This window comes from Haliotis rubra, unplaced genomic scaffold (genome assembly GCF_003918875.1).
Source record: "Haliotis rubra isolate DU_JTF1 unplaced genomic scaffold, ASM391887v1 Scf510, whole genome shotgun sequence".
Classification (NCBI taxonomy): Eukaryota; Metazoa; Mollusca; class Gastropoda; order Lepetellida; family Haliotidae; genus Haliotis; species Haliotis rubra.
The window spans coordinates 490,001-505,776 of record NW_025767203.1 but is presented as its reverse complement, the minus strand read 5'-3'; positions in this window follow the sequence as shown (position 1 = coordinate 505,776).

Sequence of the window (15,776 nt, the reverse complement as noted above, 5' to 3'; positions counted from 1 at the left end):
TTTCCTGAAAAGAAAATGAAATGCTGCAATCTTATTTCAAAGCACATCTCAAGTTGCGAGTGAGTGAATTGTGATTGAAAGTGATGCTTTTTGTTCAGTGTTATAGTGATATAAAGATGTGAATTCCAAGGTGTGATAGAAAAAATTGCAGTTTCTATCCTTGCCAAACAAGGCTGGTTCCCCTAACACTTGCTATAGCATGACGAGTGAGATTCTTTTCAGAAATGCTTATTCCAAAATGTTTTAAGACGTGATAGGGGAAAAGGTGTTTCATTTGTGAGAAACAGATGAAACAAAGCAGCGATGATAGGCAGAGGAGAAAGAAACACGTTTTCTTCATTTCCTGAAAAGAAAATGATACACTGCAATATTATATAAAAGCACATTTCAAGGTAACGAGTGAGTGAGTTTAGTTTTACGCCGCACTCAGCAATACGGCGGCGGTCTGTAGGTTGGGTTGAGTTGGGCTTTATGTCACATCGGCATTATTCCAGTCATATAGTGACGAGATCAAGTTTCCATTCATTACCATTTTAATTCCAAGGTTCAAAAGAGTTATATTTTAAAACACATATATTCATTACATTTCTATTTCAAAACAGAAAATGTCATAGCACCAAATACAAAAGCAAACAATTCGTTATTCTCTTTACAAAGTTACAATTTATGATACAGGTCAACTTCTCTCAAGAAGTTTACAATCAGATGCTCGCTCACGAGGGAAACCAGATCTCTCGCATCATAATGTGCATCCCTTGCAGTCGAAAAGTCCACACAGTCAAGCAGAATGTGCTTGATGGTGAACACTTCATCGCAAGAGACACACATGGGGGGTCCATCCCCATCCGTTTTCAGCAGATAGTCATGAGTAAACTGTGGCCAATATGACATTGTCGTAAAATTACCTCATCACGTCTTGACTGACAACCCAAGTAGGTATAACCAATTGTTGGCTTCAATTCATGAAGTTTATTTCTTCCAACTTGGGTGTCCCACCTTGTTTGCATAAGGTACCGAGTATAACTTTTGAAAGTGGATTTGAAGTCAGTGTACGGGATCAGCAGTGGAGATAAGGACTTGTCAAGAGCTGCTTTAGCTTCAGCATCGGCCTTTGTGTTACCTGCTATGCCGACGTGACCCGGCAAATAGCGGACGATGCCACATTGGCCAGTAGAAAGACCGTTGTAAAGTTCTAAAATGTCCATGATGATAGGGTGGCCTGAAGTAACATTATGAAGTGCTTGAAGGCAAGACGGTGAATCTGTAAAAACGATGAAGTTTTTTGAATGGTTCTGTTGTTTGATATAGGTCAGAGCTGTGAAGATAGCTTTGGCATCAGCAGTGAAAATGGAGCTATTGTTGGGAATTCTAGAGGAGACAGTCTTGGATCCAATGACTGTAGCACTGGCAACTTGGCAATCATCCTTGGATCCGTGTGTGAAAATGGATCTATGGGTGTTATACTTAGAACGTAACTGGTTGTATTAAAAGGAACACTAAAGGAAATGTTTCGGACTTTTTGAGTTTGGTGAGGGTAAGATCCACTTGTGGTTTCACCATCTGCCAGGGTGGGGAAGACAGAAGCCGGTAAGGTGCTATGATATCGAGATCCATGTTAGCTGCAGATATGTGTGGTTGAATTCTGATTCCAAGTGGTGGAACCAGGCTTGGTAGATTCGGATACAGGTTTTCATAGAGAGGGTTGAAAACACAATTGTATGCTGGATTGGACTCATTTGAAACGTAACTTAGTGATATACTGCAGTGAAAGTTTAATGCAACGTTGTTCAAGTGGGAGGTTCGTTAGCCTCTGCATATAGACTGTCTACCGGAGAGGTCCTAAAAGCTCAAAGACAGAGCCTAAAGCCTTGGTGGTGGATAGAATCTATTTTGTCTAAATTGCTTTTGCATGCTCCACCATAGGCAATGGAGCCGTAATCTAGTTTAGAGCAAACCAATGATATGTACAGGTGAAGGAGGGTAGTCTGATCCCCCTCCCCACTCTGTATTGGAAACGACTTTTAGCAAGTCAAGGGCCTTCAAGCACTTTGTTTTCAAATATTGTATGTGTGGTAAGAATGTCAAGTGACGGGCGAATATGAGTCCCCGGAATTTGGCCTCTTCTACAACCTTGATAGGCGTACCATCTAAAGATAGGTCTGGACCTTGTGCGGTTTGTATTTACGGCAAAAATGAATACAATTTGTTTAGGATTTTGAAAACTTAAAGCCATTTTCATTGGCCCATTTTGGGATTTTGTTAAGGAAGAGTTGCAGCTGCCTTTCTATTGCATGCATTTTCTTACCACGACATGAAATATTGAAGTCATCCACGAAAAGGGACCCAGCAACACAACTTTTCAAGACGTTAGTGAGGCTGTTAATTTTGATGCTAAAAAAGGGTGACAGACAGGATGCTGCCTTGAGGGACGCCCTGATCTTGGTGGAAATAATCAGACAATGTGGAACCTACCCGTACTTTAATTTTCTGTTGTTTAAAAACTGAGATATGAACTGAGGTAATCTGTCCCTCAATCCAAATCCATGTAAATCTTTTAAGATACCATGTTTCCACGTTGTATCATATGCTTTTTCTAAATCGAAAAAGATAGATAGAGTATGTTGTTTGTTGACAATGGAATTTTGTATAAAAGGTTCCAGACGCACCAGATGGTCAATGGTACTTCGGTTCTTTCGGAATCACATTGGAGGTCACTAAGGAGGTTATTGGTCTCCAACTACCAGATTAATCGATTGTTTACCATGGTTTTACAAACACAGCTAGTTAGTGATATAGGACGGTAGTTTGAGGGATCAGTATGATCCCGGCCAGGTTTTGGTATAGGGATGATAATGGCATTGTGCCACGAAGGAGGCAAGTTGCCGGTTGTCCAAATGTCATCAAATATATTGAGTAGTGTTTCCAAACTTGAATCAGGGAGGTGTTTCAGAAGCTGATAATGAATATCATCAGCTCCTGCCGCAGTGCCGTGAGCCTGCCCCAGAACAGTATGTAATTCATGGAGAGTGAACGTTTCATTGTAATCCTCACCATTATCAGAGTTAAAATTGACTGATTTCTTTTCTTGTTGGGTTTGGTATTTCTGGAACTTGGGGTTATAATTTGACGAGGAGGAGTGGTTTGCCAAAGTTGCGCCAAGTTTATTTGCAATTTCAAATGTATTTTTTAAAAGGGAGTCACCATCTTTGAGATGGCAAACACCAGATTTGGATCCTTTGCCCTTAATCTTTTGAATCATGTTCCACACCTTGGACGTGGGTGTGCGGGAGTTGATTTTGGACACATGTTTCCTACACGACCGACGTTTAGTTTGCTTAAAGGTACGTCTTTCCCATTGGATTTGTCATTTTAACTGCATTCAGGTTATGCACAGTAGAATGTTGTCGGAAGTATTCTTCTGCCTTATTCCTATTTTTTCTAGCTTGTTTACAGTTGTATCAAACATTGGTGTTTGTACAGTAAAAAAGTAATATGAAGGCATGTACTCTCAAAATCGGAAGAAAGTGCAGAGTGACATATTCCAAACTTTTGAGCAAACTACACTTGAAATTGCAGCTTTTTTAAAGAAACTTGAAGCAACGTGGAAACACTCGAAAGCAATGAGCAAATAATTGAAGCACCGAGAATATATCCTAGTGTTCAAAAGAAACTATACACCGCAAAAGATTACATAAAACTTCAAAAAAAATTAAAAGAAGTGAAAAAACCATACTGAGCCATGTCACACGCGTATAACCCCATCATTTCGGGGAACCAACGGCGAAACAGGTAAACGTTGCAAAAAATCTAAAATAACTTATTCTGATGTAACACGAAATGCACTTGCGTATAGACGGTATAAATCAGCCTATGCGACATGTGAGCAACATAGTAATAAAAAGAGGAATACGACCTTATTCTGCATAGACCATAGAATTACATATACATTTTTTAACTCGTAACAATCTTTAACAAAAATCTAAGTGTAATCTTTCTATATTAACTGATTTATGGAAACCCCAGACCTCCGATGATAGATACTTGATGGCTTGGGAACGTTTGCTGATCCGAGAGAGCTGTTTCACTGTCTGCTTTGACACTGAGAATGGAACTGGACCGTGAGCAGAGTCAAGAGTTAATGGCATGCTGGTATTTGACAGTACTCTGACAGTACAATACTTTGAATGAAGTGGAACTTACAAAGCCTCTCAGGATCACAATTATTTAGCGGTTCTTTGACCCCTTGATGGTAGAAATATCACGTTTTATTGATTCTTCTAAACTAAATTTTACTGTTAACCAAATTTATCAATCAATCCAACTTCTTTTACAAAACCAATGAATATCTGTGAAGTGATACAAATATTTATGAAGTGTAAAATGTCCTCCAAAGATGTAACTTTGAAATATTTATCCCGTGTGTTGGAAATATCAATTAAATCAAGAATGACTTACTTCATTGTGATTCTGTCATCACATGGGATACAAAACATAGGGCCCTCATCGTTTCGTGCTGTTTAAACGATATCATCGTCTCTAGACTGAAAACCAAAGTATATGTACGTGTAAACGACAATTGGTTTTATTGTATGTAATTTGTGAATCCGTATACATCTTTGTCCTGCTTCATTTGCATAACATCCTTGAATTAAGGTGATAACGTTAATGATCATTAGATGTTTTCCTTTTCTCTTCCTAGTGAACCGCCTCCGTGGTGTAGTGGTTAGAGCGTCCGCCCGGAGAGCGGAAGGTCGCGGGTTCGATCCCCGACCGCGTCATACCAAAACACGTTAAAATATGGTACTTGTTGGTCCCTGCCTGGCGCTCGGCATTAATGGGTACAACAACAAGGACTGGTCGTCTCGGAGTCAGTATAATGTGTCTGAGTGGGGTATTCGTGCTTCACTGCGGCATGGTATCTCAGTGGGCTAGCACTATAAAACCAGCTTCAGTCTGGGCTAGTACAAGCAGCCGCACATACACATACACACACACATATTGTAAACCAAAGAACACATAGCATGAACGCTTATAACAACATTCGCCGGTCCATTTAGAAAAGACTAAATCCGCAGTGTAAGCGAAGTTTAATCAAACCCGAATTTCCCACGGGTATCAACGTATACTCGATAGTGCATGTTGGCATTATATTAACAGCAAAATCTATAAATTTCTATATGTTACAGGGAATGTGTGAAACTAGAAATTACATATACAAAGGTCCCTAACATCGGAACATCATTTGATTTACAGAAGGCTACTGACAGGCGCGTTACATTTACACAGACAAACAGCTGTTTCAAAAACGAATAACCGTGTCAAAAACCGTGAAACATTGATGGCTGTGTGTGTTAGATTGCTGACTGGAGACGTGGTACCTAACTCTGAGTTAGTTTGAATCCACAGAGAAAGTGTAATCCCGTATATATCAAATATCACATGTCCAAAATCATTCAGCTAAATGCCATATGTCAGTGACTTTAAGCATTTAAGTTGGGTTTAATCGTTTCGTTCGTGTTATGTTCTTCTGGGTAGCATAATATAGTCTCTTATCAGATCCCCTCACAATGGCAGCCATTCGACTGAAACCACTCTTCGACATTATCAGAGTGTCACACGTTGAGAGGATGTATTCATCTAAAATAGCTTTCTCCATGCCAGAACAAACACTACCCCCGTGTATCCGGTCGATGTGAACTATCCGACCCTCAATTTCGATGAAATGTTCAGGAAATGCTTGTTTGAACACAACTCTGGCCTCGTCTGAGTCTGTTGCGATGAACACTCTACACGAACCAGCCAACTGTAGTTGTTCCTTCAAGAACAGGACAACCGATTCCAGATCAGGCCGAGAATTGGTTCTAGCTAGATCACTTGGTATGGTTTCCGACTTCCCCATCCGTAGATGTGCACAAATTAACTGTTTAGATGATCTCTCTCTGCTTCAGCGTTGAAGGAATTGAACTTTGCCTGTGAGTTTGGTGCAAACCGGAAGAGCTGTGAAAATGCAATTCTGTAGATATCGTGGTGACTTTGGTTCTGTGCCCATTTCACAGTAGAAAACAGGGGGTTCTTCATGAGACTTATAACGTAATCTATATTTCCCATATAGTAAGTCACGTCCTTGTCATACATCGTTTCCAGATTGCTGTTTTTCATTTCTGTACCAAGCCGTCCATTATCAATAGCCCTTATAGTTTCTTGACTCCGACCTTTAAGCTTTGCCTCTTCAACACGCCATTCCACCAGATTTGGAATGACAAAATCTGAAAACTCACAAGGTCTTCTCATGAATAATCCAAAGTTCCGTTTCAACATCTGTGAGACTAAATAAGATGTAATGATACCTTTCTGTCTGTCCGCTAGACCACCACATAGAGAATTACATTCATAAATTATGTATTTGTCAACTAAGACGTCCATTGGTGGTACAACATCCCGTAGAACACCATACTGATCTGGATGAGTTGTCTCCTCTTGCTGAACAGTTCCCCTAACACTTGCTATAGCATGACGAGTGAGATTCTTTTCAGAAATGCTTATTCCATAATGTTTTAAGACGTGATAGGGAAAAAGGTGTTTCATTTGTGAGAAACAGATGAAACAAAGCAGCGATGATAGGCAGAGGAGAAAGAAACACGTTTTCTTCATTTCCTGAAAAGAAATGATACACAATGATACATATTATATAAAAGCACATTTCAAGGTAACGAGTGAGTGAGTTTAGTTTTACGCCTCACTCAGCAATACGGCGGCGGTCTGTAGGTTGGGTTGAGTTGGGCTTTACGTCACATCGGCATTATTCCAGTCATATAGTGACGAGATCAAGTTTCCATTCATTACCATTTTAATTCCAAGGTTCAAAAGAGTTATATTTTAAAACACATATATTCATTACATTTCCATTTCAAAACAGAAAATGTCATAGCACCAAATACAAAAGCAAGCAATTCGTTATTCTCTTTACAAAGTTACAATTTATGATACAGGTCAACTTCTCTCAGGTAGTTTACAATCAGATGCCCGCTCACGCGGGAAAACAGATCTCTCAGATTTCTCGCATTATAATGTGAATCCCTTGCAGTCGAAAAGTCCACACAGTCAAGCAGAATATGCTTGATGGTGAACACTTCATCGCAAGAGACACACATGGGGGGTCCATCCCCCTCCGTTTTCAGCAGATAGTCATGAGTAAACTGTGGCCAATATGACATTGTCGTAAAAATACCTCATCACGTCTTGACTGACAACCCAAGTAGGTATAACCAATTGTTGGCTTCAATTCATGAAGTTTATTTCTTCCAACATGGGTGTCCCACCTTGTTTGCATAAGGTACCGAGTATAACTTTTGATAGTGGGTTTGAAGTCAGTGTACGGGATCAGCAGTGGAGATAATGACTTGTCAAGAGCTGCTTTAGCTTCAGCATCAGCCTTTGTGTTACCTGCTATGCCGACGTGACCCGGCAACAGCAGAGGACGATGTCACATTGGCCAGTAGAAAGATCCTGGTAAAGTTCTAAAATGTCCATGATGATAGGGTGGCCTGAAGTAACATTATGAAGTGCTTGAAGGCAAGACAGTGAATCTGTAAAAACGATGAAGTTTTTTGAATGGTTCTGTTGTTTGATATAGGTCAGAGCTGTGAAGATAGCTTTGGCCTCAGCAGTGAAAATGGAGCTATTGTCGGGAATTCTAGAGGAGACAGTCTTGGATCCAATGACTGTAGCACTGGCAACTTGGCCATCATCCATGGATCCGTCTGTGAAAATGGATCTATGGGTGTTATACTTAGAACGTAACTGGTTGTATTCCTGTTGGGACACCAAAGGATTTGTTTCGGACTTTTTGAGTTTGGTGAGGGTAAGATCCACTTGTGGTTTCACCATCTGCCAGGGTGGGGAAGACAGAAGCCGATTAGGCGCTAAGATATCAAGATCAATGTTAGCTGCAGATATGTGTGGTTGGAATTCTGATTCCAAGTGGTGGAACCAGGCTTTTTATATTCGGATACAGGTTTACATAGAGAGGGTTGAAAACACAATTGTATGCTGGATTGGACTCATTTGAACGTAACAAATTTTGACGGTATAAATCAGCCTATGCGACATGTGAGCAACACAGTAATAAAAAGAGCACAAAAATATGCCATGTTTGAGACAAACCGAGAGAGAGAGAGCTGTCATAATGGCCCGACAAGGAGCTAACCACACCGTCATTGTCAGAACCTTCGGCTGCACCCGAACAACTGTCATCATACTGATGCAACGACTAAGACAAACAGGCAATACGCCAGACACGCCTAGGAATGGTCGACCACGTGTGACAACGCCCTTTCATGATCGCCACATCCGGACAATTCACCTGAGAATATTTTTTGTAACGGCGACTTCAACGGCAGTGACGGCACTAGGACACCATTGACAGATGCGTGATTGGCGACGTGTAATGCTCAGCGACGAGAGTAGGTTTTGCCTGGACGGTAATGACGGCCTGGCTCGTGTTTACAGGCAAATAAGTGGACGTTCAGCTTCGATTTGCGTTCAGCAAGTCCGGCCGTTTGGAGCCAATAGCGTCATGGTGTGGGGAGTGATATGCGGTGATCTCAAAACGAGACTTGTGATTATTCATGGCAACCTGAATGCTCGAAGATACAGGGATGAAGGTTTGCGACCAGCTGTGTTGCCATTTTTCCAACAACAATCACGTGGCATTGTCTACCAACACGATAACGCAAGGCCTCATACAGCAAGACTGACAAACGGCTTTCTGCATAACTCTCACAGCGTTGTTTTGCCGTGGCCCGCATGTTCTCCCAACATGAATCCGACTGAACACTTATAGGACTACCTGGATCGACAAATCAGAAGACTACTAGCGCCACCTGTCACCGCTCAACAACTGGAACAATGTCTCCTACAGGAATGGCAACGGATCACGCTTAACGTCACTCATCGTCTTACGTCGTCAATATGTCGATATTTTGATATCTCATATTTTGATTTTGTATTTTATTTATTTTTCCAATTTTAATGCCCTTTGAACTTAGATAAATTTTGTTGAATTTCTCTCTGAATATAGTGTTGTAGGGGGTGAAGTCTATCCACTTCTCCACAAAAGCTGCTCAACAGAATTGACCGAGCTTCCACGTGTGTTTCACTGGAACTCTAAAGGTGTTCATCTCATACCTTGTTTATGCAATTTCTTAATTTTGTCACTTTTACAGATGTTTGAACTTAGTTGAATTTGGTTCTATTCATGCTGTTCGTCCCATACAACAGGGGGTGTACTTTATCCACTTCTCAAAAACCACTGCACAAAACTCATTTAGCTTACAAGTGTCTTTTATAAAGGTGTGCATCTCATATTTTGTTTTTGTTTGTTATATTTTTTTGTATGTTTAGAGACATTCGAACTTAGATGAATTTTGTTGAATTTCTCTCTGATGATAGTGAAATAGGGGATTAGGTCTATCCACTTCTCCACAAAAACTGCTCAACAGAATTGATTAAGTTTATATGTGTGTTTCATTGGGACTCGAAAGGTGTGCATCTCATAGGTGCATAGATGTTTATTGAACTTGTTCGTGAATTTTGTTCAATTATTGATCTTTATATGATAAAAGGTTGTGTTATCTAACCCCTCAACACATTGTTTTTAGGGTTTTGAAGTACTTCAGTGGGACCCTGAATGTGTGAACTCTTCCTACAGCAGCGGGGGCATCCGTGTCCCTGGACACATTTTTTCTTGTTATTACTGTTATACAATTGCTTAACTTTTCATCTAGACTATTTACTCTGATTAAATTAATCAGTGGTAACAGGATAAAATTCCCAACTGTATGACAATCATCGCTCGTCACGCTGAATGCCCGGGTTCGATTCCCCACAATGTGTGATGACCATTTGTGGTGTCCCCTGCTGTGATATTGCTGGAATATTGCTAACGGGCTTGGGTGGTCAAGCTCGTTGACTTGGCTTAAGCATGTCGTCGTATCCCAATGGCGTAGATCAATGCTCATGCTGTTGATCACTGGATTGTCTGGTCCAGACACGATTATTTACAGACCGCCGCCATATAGCTGGAATATTGCTGAGTGCGTCGTAAAACTAAACTCACTCACTTTCAGTGTCGGTCAAACGTTACTTTTGAATTTGTGTGTACATTTGCTCTAGAATTGAATACTCTGTTGAAATTAAACATTTATTCATATATATATGCTTTTCTTTTCAAGTTTGGTCAAACACACTCTGTACTTTATTTTGAGCACTAGTTTACTTAAAATGTTTGAAAAAAACTTGAAGCAATGATAAAATACTCGAAAGCAACGAAAAATTAATCGAAGCTACCAGAAAATAGAATAAACAACAAGAATTAGCCTTTCCTATCTATATCACACATCAGGTTTGGAATATATATGAATGTCACTAATAGCTTGGATTAGCCAGCCGTTCCCTAAAACACGATGTAGATAAAGTGGATGAGAGTTGGTATTCAGCAACCCGTATTTGTCGTAAATGGCAATTAGCGGGAATGGGAGGCCGGATTCACTGGCTTGGTTGATGCTTATCACACAGCTGGAATATTGCCCAGCGTGGCGTAAAACCAGAAACAGTGTTGTTGAAACATGCCTAGTCACTTTTATTTAAGCAGAAATCCACTGCCTGCCTGGTTGTGTATTTGGCGATGTCACAGAGGTGAGCTTCTGAGATGAGGGTGTCATTAAACAAGAATACAGTGATAATTGAAACGTGGTAGTAGTTCACAGTACAACTCCAGCTAAGTCAGCTATAACGAGACAATATAAACGATAAAATTAAAGACCATTTCCTTTGGCACCAATAATTAATCAAATCAGAGTAAATATTTAAGCTGATAGCCTAAGCAACTGTATAACAGAAATACACCGAGAAAAGCTACACTTTTAAGATATTGATGAGATACATAGACAGCCAGTTAAATCGACTTTGACAATTTAACAGGTAACACTCGAGAGTCTTAACGTAGGGGAAATCCTAATAGCAAGCTTATTACTAAACAAAGTAACTTAGTGTTGAGGAGGCCAAATGACCATAAACATATGAGAGATATCAATAAGTACCATATAGTTCCGCTAATGATTGAAAATTAAACTTTAAAAAAGATCAGGTAGGTAGGTGGTTAGGTGGGTGGGAGAGAGAGGGGGAGTTAGAGAGTTAGACTGACGGACATACATACGTAGGGACGGATACAGACAGACAGATTCATAATCTATTCATAAAGTGCCATATATTTGTTATGAGAGGCAGTACTTACCGGGGCAGATAAATGGAAGGTCGATCCGTACTTCAACGTACAGCGTGATGTGACTAATTTCAGGGGCAACTGTTAACGCCAGATAGCAGGTCGTCAGATAATTGATGTAACAGGTGCGGGTGGTATCAACATATCAACACAGCATATACTTCAATCAAACATATTGATGATCTAATCTATCAGCCAACAAATACCAAAGACATGTCATTTACAATTGCGTTATAAAATTTATGTAGTTTACCTCCATCGTCATCGTATTGCATCGTATCGATGCTCATGATCTGATCACTGTATTGTCTGGTCCAAGAATCGAGCATCAAATGACGAGCAACCAACCATAACGAGAGTTGTTTTAACGGGTCTGTGTTTTGGTGGTTCTGCGTTTTGGGAGGATACCTAACTGACAGGTAATCAGGAACACTTGATTAAACTGTCACATGTTAAACATTTACACATCAAATCGTCAACACCTATAGAGCAATGTTGGGGACTTACTTAACGCATCAATATTAAAATTTAAATAAATTTATTGAAATGAACGTATAATATAAAACAGCAATGGCGGACAACAGACCGAATTGATTATCTGTCTAAACAGACAAAACAGTGGTGACAATTATATGAATTTATCAATCATAAAAAATCTCTTATGACTACATACCCGTGAAGATCCGGGTTAGAATTGACCTTCAGGAACCAATGCTTTGGAATATTTGGAAATATCAAACGTTTGGAATATGTCACTCTGCACTTTCTTCCGATTTTGAGAGTACATGCCTTCATATTACTTTTTTACTGTACAAAAATCCCATCATTCTGTTCTCTTGACTGACACTCTCACTCACCAATTCACTCACTCGTTCACCAGTGAAGACACGGGTTAGAATCTTGATCTTCAGTAACCCATGCTTGTGGTAAGAGGCGACTAACGGGATCGGGTGGTCATGCTCGCTGACTTGGTTGACACATGTCATCGTATCCTAATTGCGTAGCTCACGCTGATGATCACTTCTTTCTATCCATGGTGGACAATAACGTGTCTTAACATAGGTAGGGATATCTGTTCTGTTGGATTTTTAATAACCACCTTATACATTTAATATGTTTTATGTATTGTGAATAGGATGTTCAAACCAATGCCTATGGTGGCCGAGTGCTATTCCATTTCTCAAGACGCTCTCCCATGAACTTGGCAATGGTATTTATTATTATTTTATTATCATATGTTTTACAGATTAAAATTGAAAATGCAACAGAGAGGGTTCGGGTGACCCTTGCACAGTCAGGCTGGTAAGGCTCATCATCAGCTGTCTGGGCTGCCCCCTCGACATGCAGCCCAGACAGCGAATGGGACTTCTCCCAGGAAACGCTGCCTAGTCGAACCCACCAAGAACTTTCCGGAGAATATGAAGGCTCCCCAACACTGCAGCCTTCTGAATTATCCAGTGTGTCAGAAGGGCTGTACTCCCGGTGGAGAACCCGGGCAAACCAAGGGCACCGAGAACAATGGGGAGCCTGACGACAGTGTGCTTGTGATGCAAGCGAGACATTTCAAAGGCGGGGTCCGCATACTTAGTATGCTTTTCCTGAATCTTGCCAATCACATTGGTGTCAAAAGGGACCGAAAAGTCAATTATATATATAAATTCATTGGTTTTATCAAAAAGGACAAGATCAGGTTTGTTGGCTGGAATTCTTCTGAGGCTGTATATGGGCCTATTCCAGAGAAGTTTGAAAGCATCATTTTCCATGACGCCCTGGACATGTTCAGGGTCGTACCATGGATGGACCTCGGAGTCAAAGCCACAGGCATGTCGGAGACGGTAGTAAAAAACAACGAACCATGCCATCATGTCGTTTAAGATATGCTGTTTGTGCCAAGGAAGGGCATCCACTGACAAGGTGTTGGACAGTCTCTGTGAATTCATTGCAAAGTCGACATTTCATGTAAATATTTTCTTTAAGAATCACGTTTAGGCGATTGCGAGTGGAAAGTGACTGGTCCTGAGCAGCAAAAAGAAAGCCCTCAGTTTCACATTTGAGACCAACCGACTACATCCAGGCGAAGGTGTCGGTGGGATTGCTATTCTGTTCCACACACTGCATGTACACACGATGCAATGGCTTCTCAGAAAGTTCCTCCACAAATGACCGACTCAGGGCAGACTTGGTGAAGGATTTCCCCTGGTTTACTCCCATCACTGTACCGTCCTGCAGTACATCGCCATCAGCAAAGTCAACCTCAAATTTCAGATTCTGTCCAACAACCTTGGCACGCTTAAAATACCTGTGGAATTCCTTGCTTTCATCATGAGTCTTGACATGCATCACCAGAGGATCATCCGATAAATAAATATGTGCAAAAGTACACAATAAAATTCTATCATGATGAGCCTCCACATTAATCAAACCCCGACCTCCAGAATTGATTGGCATATATAAACGGTTAAGAGAGGAACGAGGGTAGTGGGCTCTGTTATCAGACATGATCCTTCTGGTCAGACGGTCAAGACTCTGGATGTCTTGTTTTGTCCAATCAACTACTCCAAAGGAATAGGAAAGGACTGGCACAGCAAAAGTATTGGTGGCTTTGACCTTGTTTCGAGCATTTAGCTCTGAGCTGCAGATTTTCCTTAAGTGAGATTTGTACTCGGCCCGACGTTTGTCTTGAATTTGGGAACTCTGGAGCTTGTCTCGAACTTGCATTCCAAGATAGGTGTAGGCCTGATCTTCCACAAGATGCTCAATAACTCCTCCCTCCTGTACCTTGACCGATCCACCATTAATTATTCTTGGATATTTATATAGCGGACATATCCATGCTCGTTGGTATTTTTTCCCTCGATCATTGGATGTCAATTTCAATGGCACGTCTTCTTATTAATCTGAACTCCCTGGGGATCATACAACTCTTGCTTTGTCCAAGTTTACTGCACGTTGCTGTACTCGCAACTAGGTTTTTGCACGTATTCATGCGGCCACCATGAATGGATTGGTCACATACCAACGGATTCGTGGGTTCTTTTTAAGAGCACAGGGTTGTGTACTGTACACTAGGGGTTGTGACAACACTGAAAGAGTCTGCTCACAAAGTTGACTCCAAGGTTTTTTACACCCGGTCACAGGTGGTCTCGATCCCGGCACCTCATGCCCGCTGGATCACTAGCCTGGCGCCTTAGCCAGTTCGCCCACCACGGCCCCACGTATGTGGGAGTCCACCGGTACCCCCAGAAGACCCACAGACTACAAGAAAAGGCAAGGCAGGTACAGGAAGCAAAGATCTGACCAGCCAGTCCAGCCCATCTACTGCCCAAGCGTCACGCTCACTCGGCCCGATTCCCCATGTAGCCTCTGTCGGACTCTGTGAGCAGTGTGATAACTGTTTGCCCCTGCCCCACAAACTGCACTGTGAGAAATACAGCAACCATTCTGGGTACCCCATTATGCCTCGTGTTGTTTCAAGTGCTCCGGAAGTGCTCCCTCTCACATCTGCGCGCAGGAGTTTGTTCCACCCTTCCCTTTCCATACTGAACATGTATTTACACATTAAAGAGACATTTTACATGGGGTCGGGCATAATAAGCGGGAAAACATAAAATAATGTGAGTCCTTCAGATTAGTGATATTCTAAACAAAATAACACATAACTGAACGCGATTTGTAAGGTCACAAAATTCGAAACTCCATTTCCAAAAGGCTATATCAGTTCTATAAACGAAGTTCAATCAAACCCGAAATTCCAACGGGGATCAACGCATAGTAGAAAGTGCATGTAGGTGAGATGAGGTGAAATTGGGTTTAATGTCGATTTCGTGCTTGAGAATATTTAGCTCATATTATGACGACATGCATGCATGTGTATGTGTATAATAATAATAATAATAATAATAATAATAGTGCATTTATATAGCGCTATTTCCAAACATAAGGATGCTCAAAGCGCACAAACATGGTTTGATATTAGGGAAAGTCAGGGAAAGCTTGGCGAAAGAGGAAAGTTTTTAGTAAGGATTTAAAGGATGACAACGTTTGAGAGTCTTTGAGTTCTTGGGGCAGATTATTCCACTGCGGCTGCTTGTACTAACCCAGACTTAAGCTGGTTTTATAGTGCTAGCCCACTGAGATACCATGCCGCAGTGAAGCATGAATACCCCACTCAGACACATTATACTGACTCCGAGCCGACCAGTCCTTGTTGTACCCATTAATGCCGAACGCCAGACAGGGACCAACAAGTACATGTAGGTATTATTAATGATACAAAGGTCTCTGACACTGGAGAATCACCTGATTCACTGCAGGATACTGACGGACTCGGTTACGAGTACATTCAGCGTGAAACAAACAGCTGTTTCAAGAACCAATAACCGCATCCAAAGCCGCCAAGCCTTGGTGGCTGTTTGGGTTTGATTGCTGACTTGAGATTTGGTACTGCTATAAGGTAAACAATGCTTCTTCTAAACAACAAATGTATAACAAACCC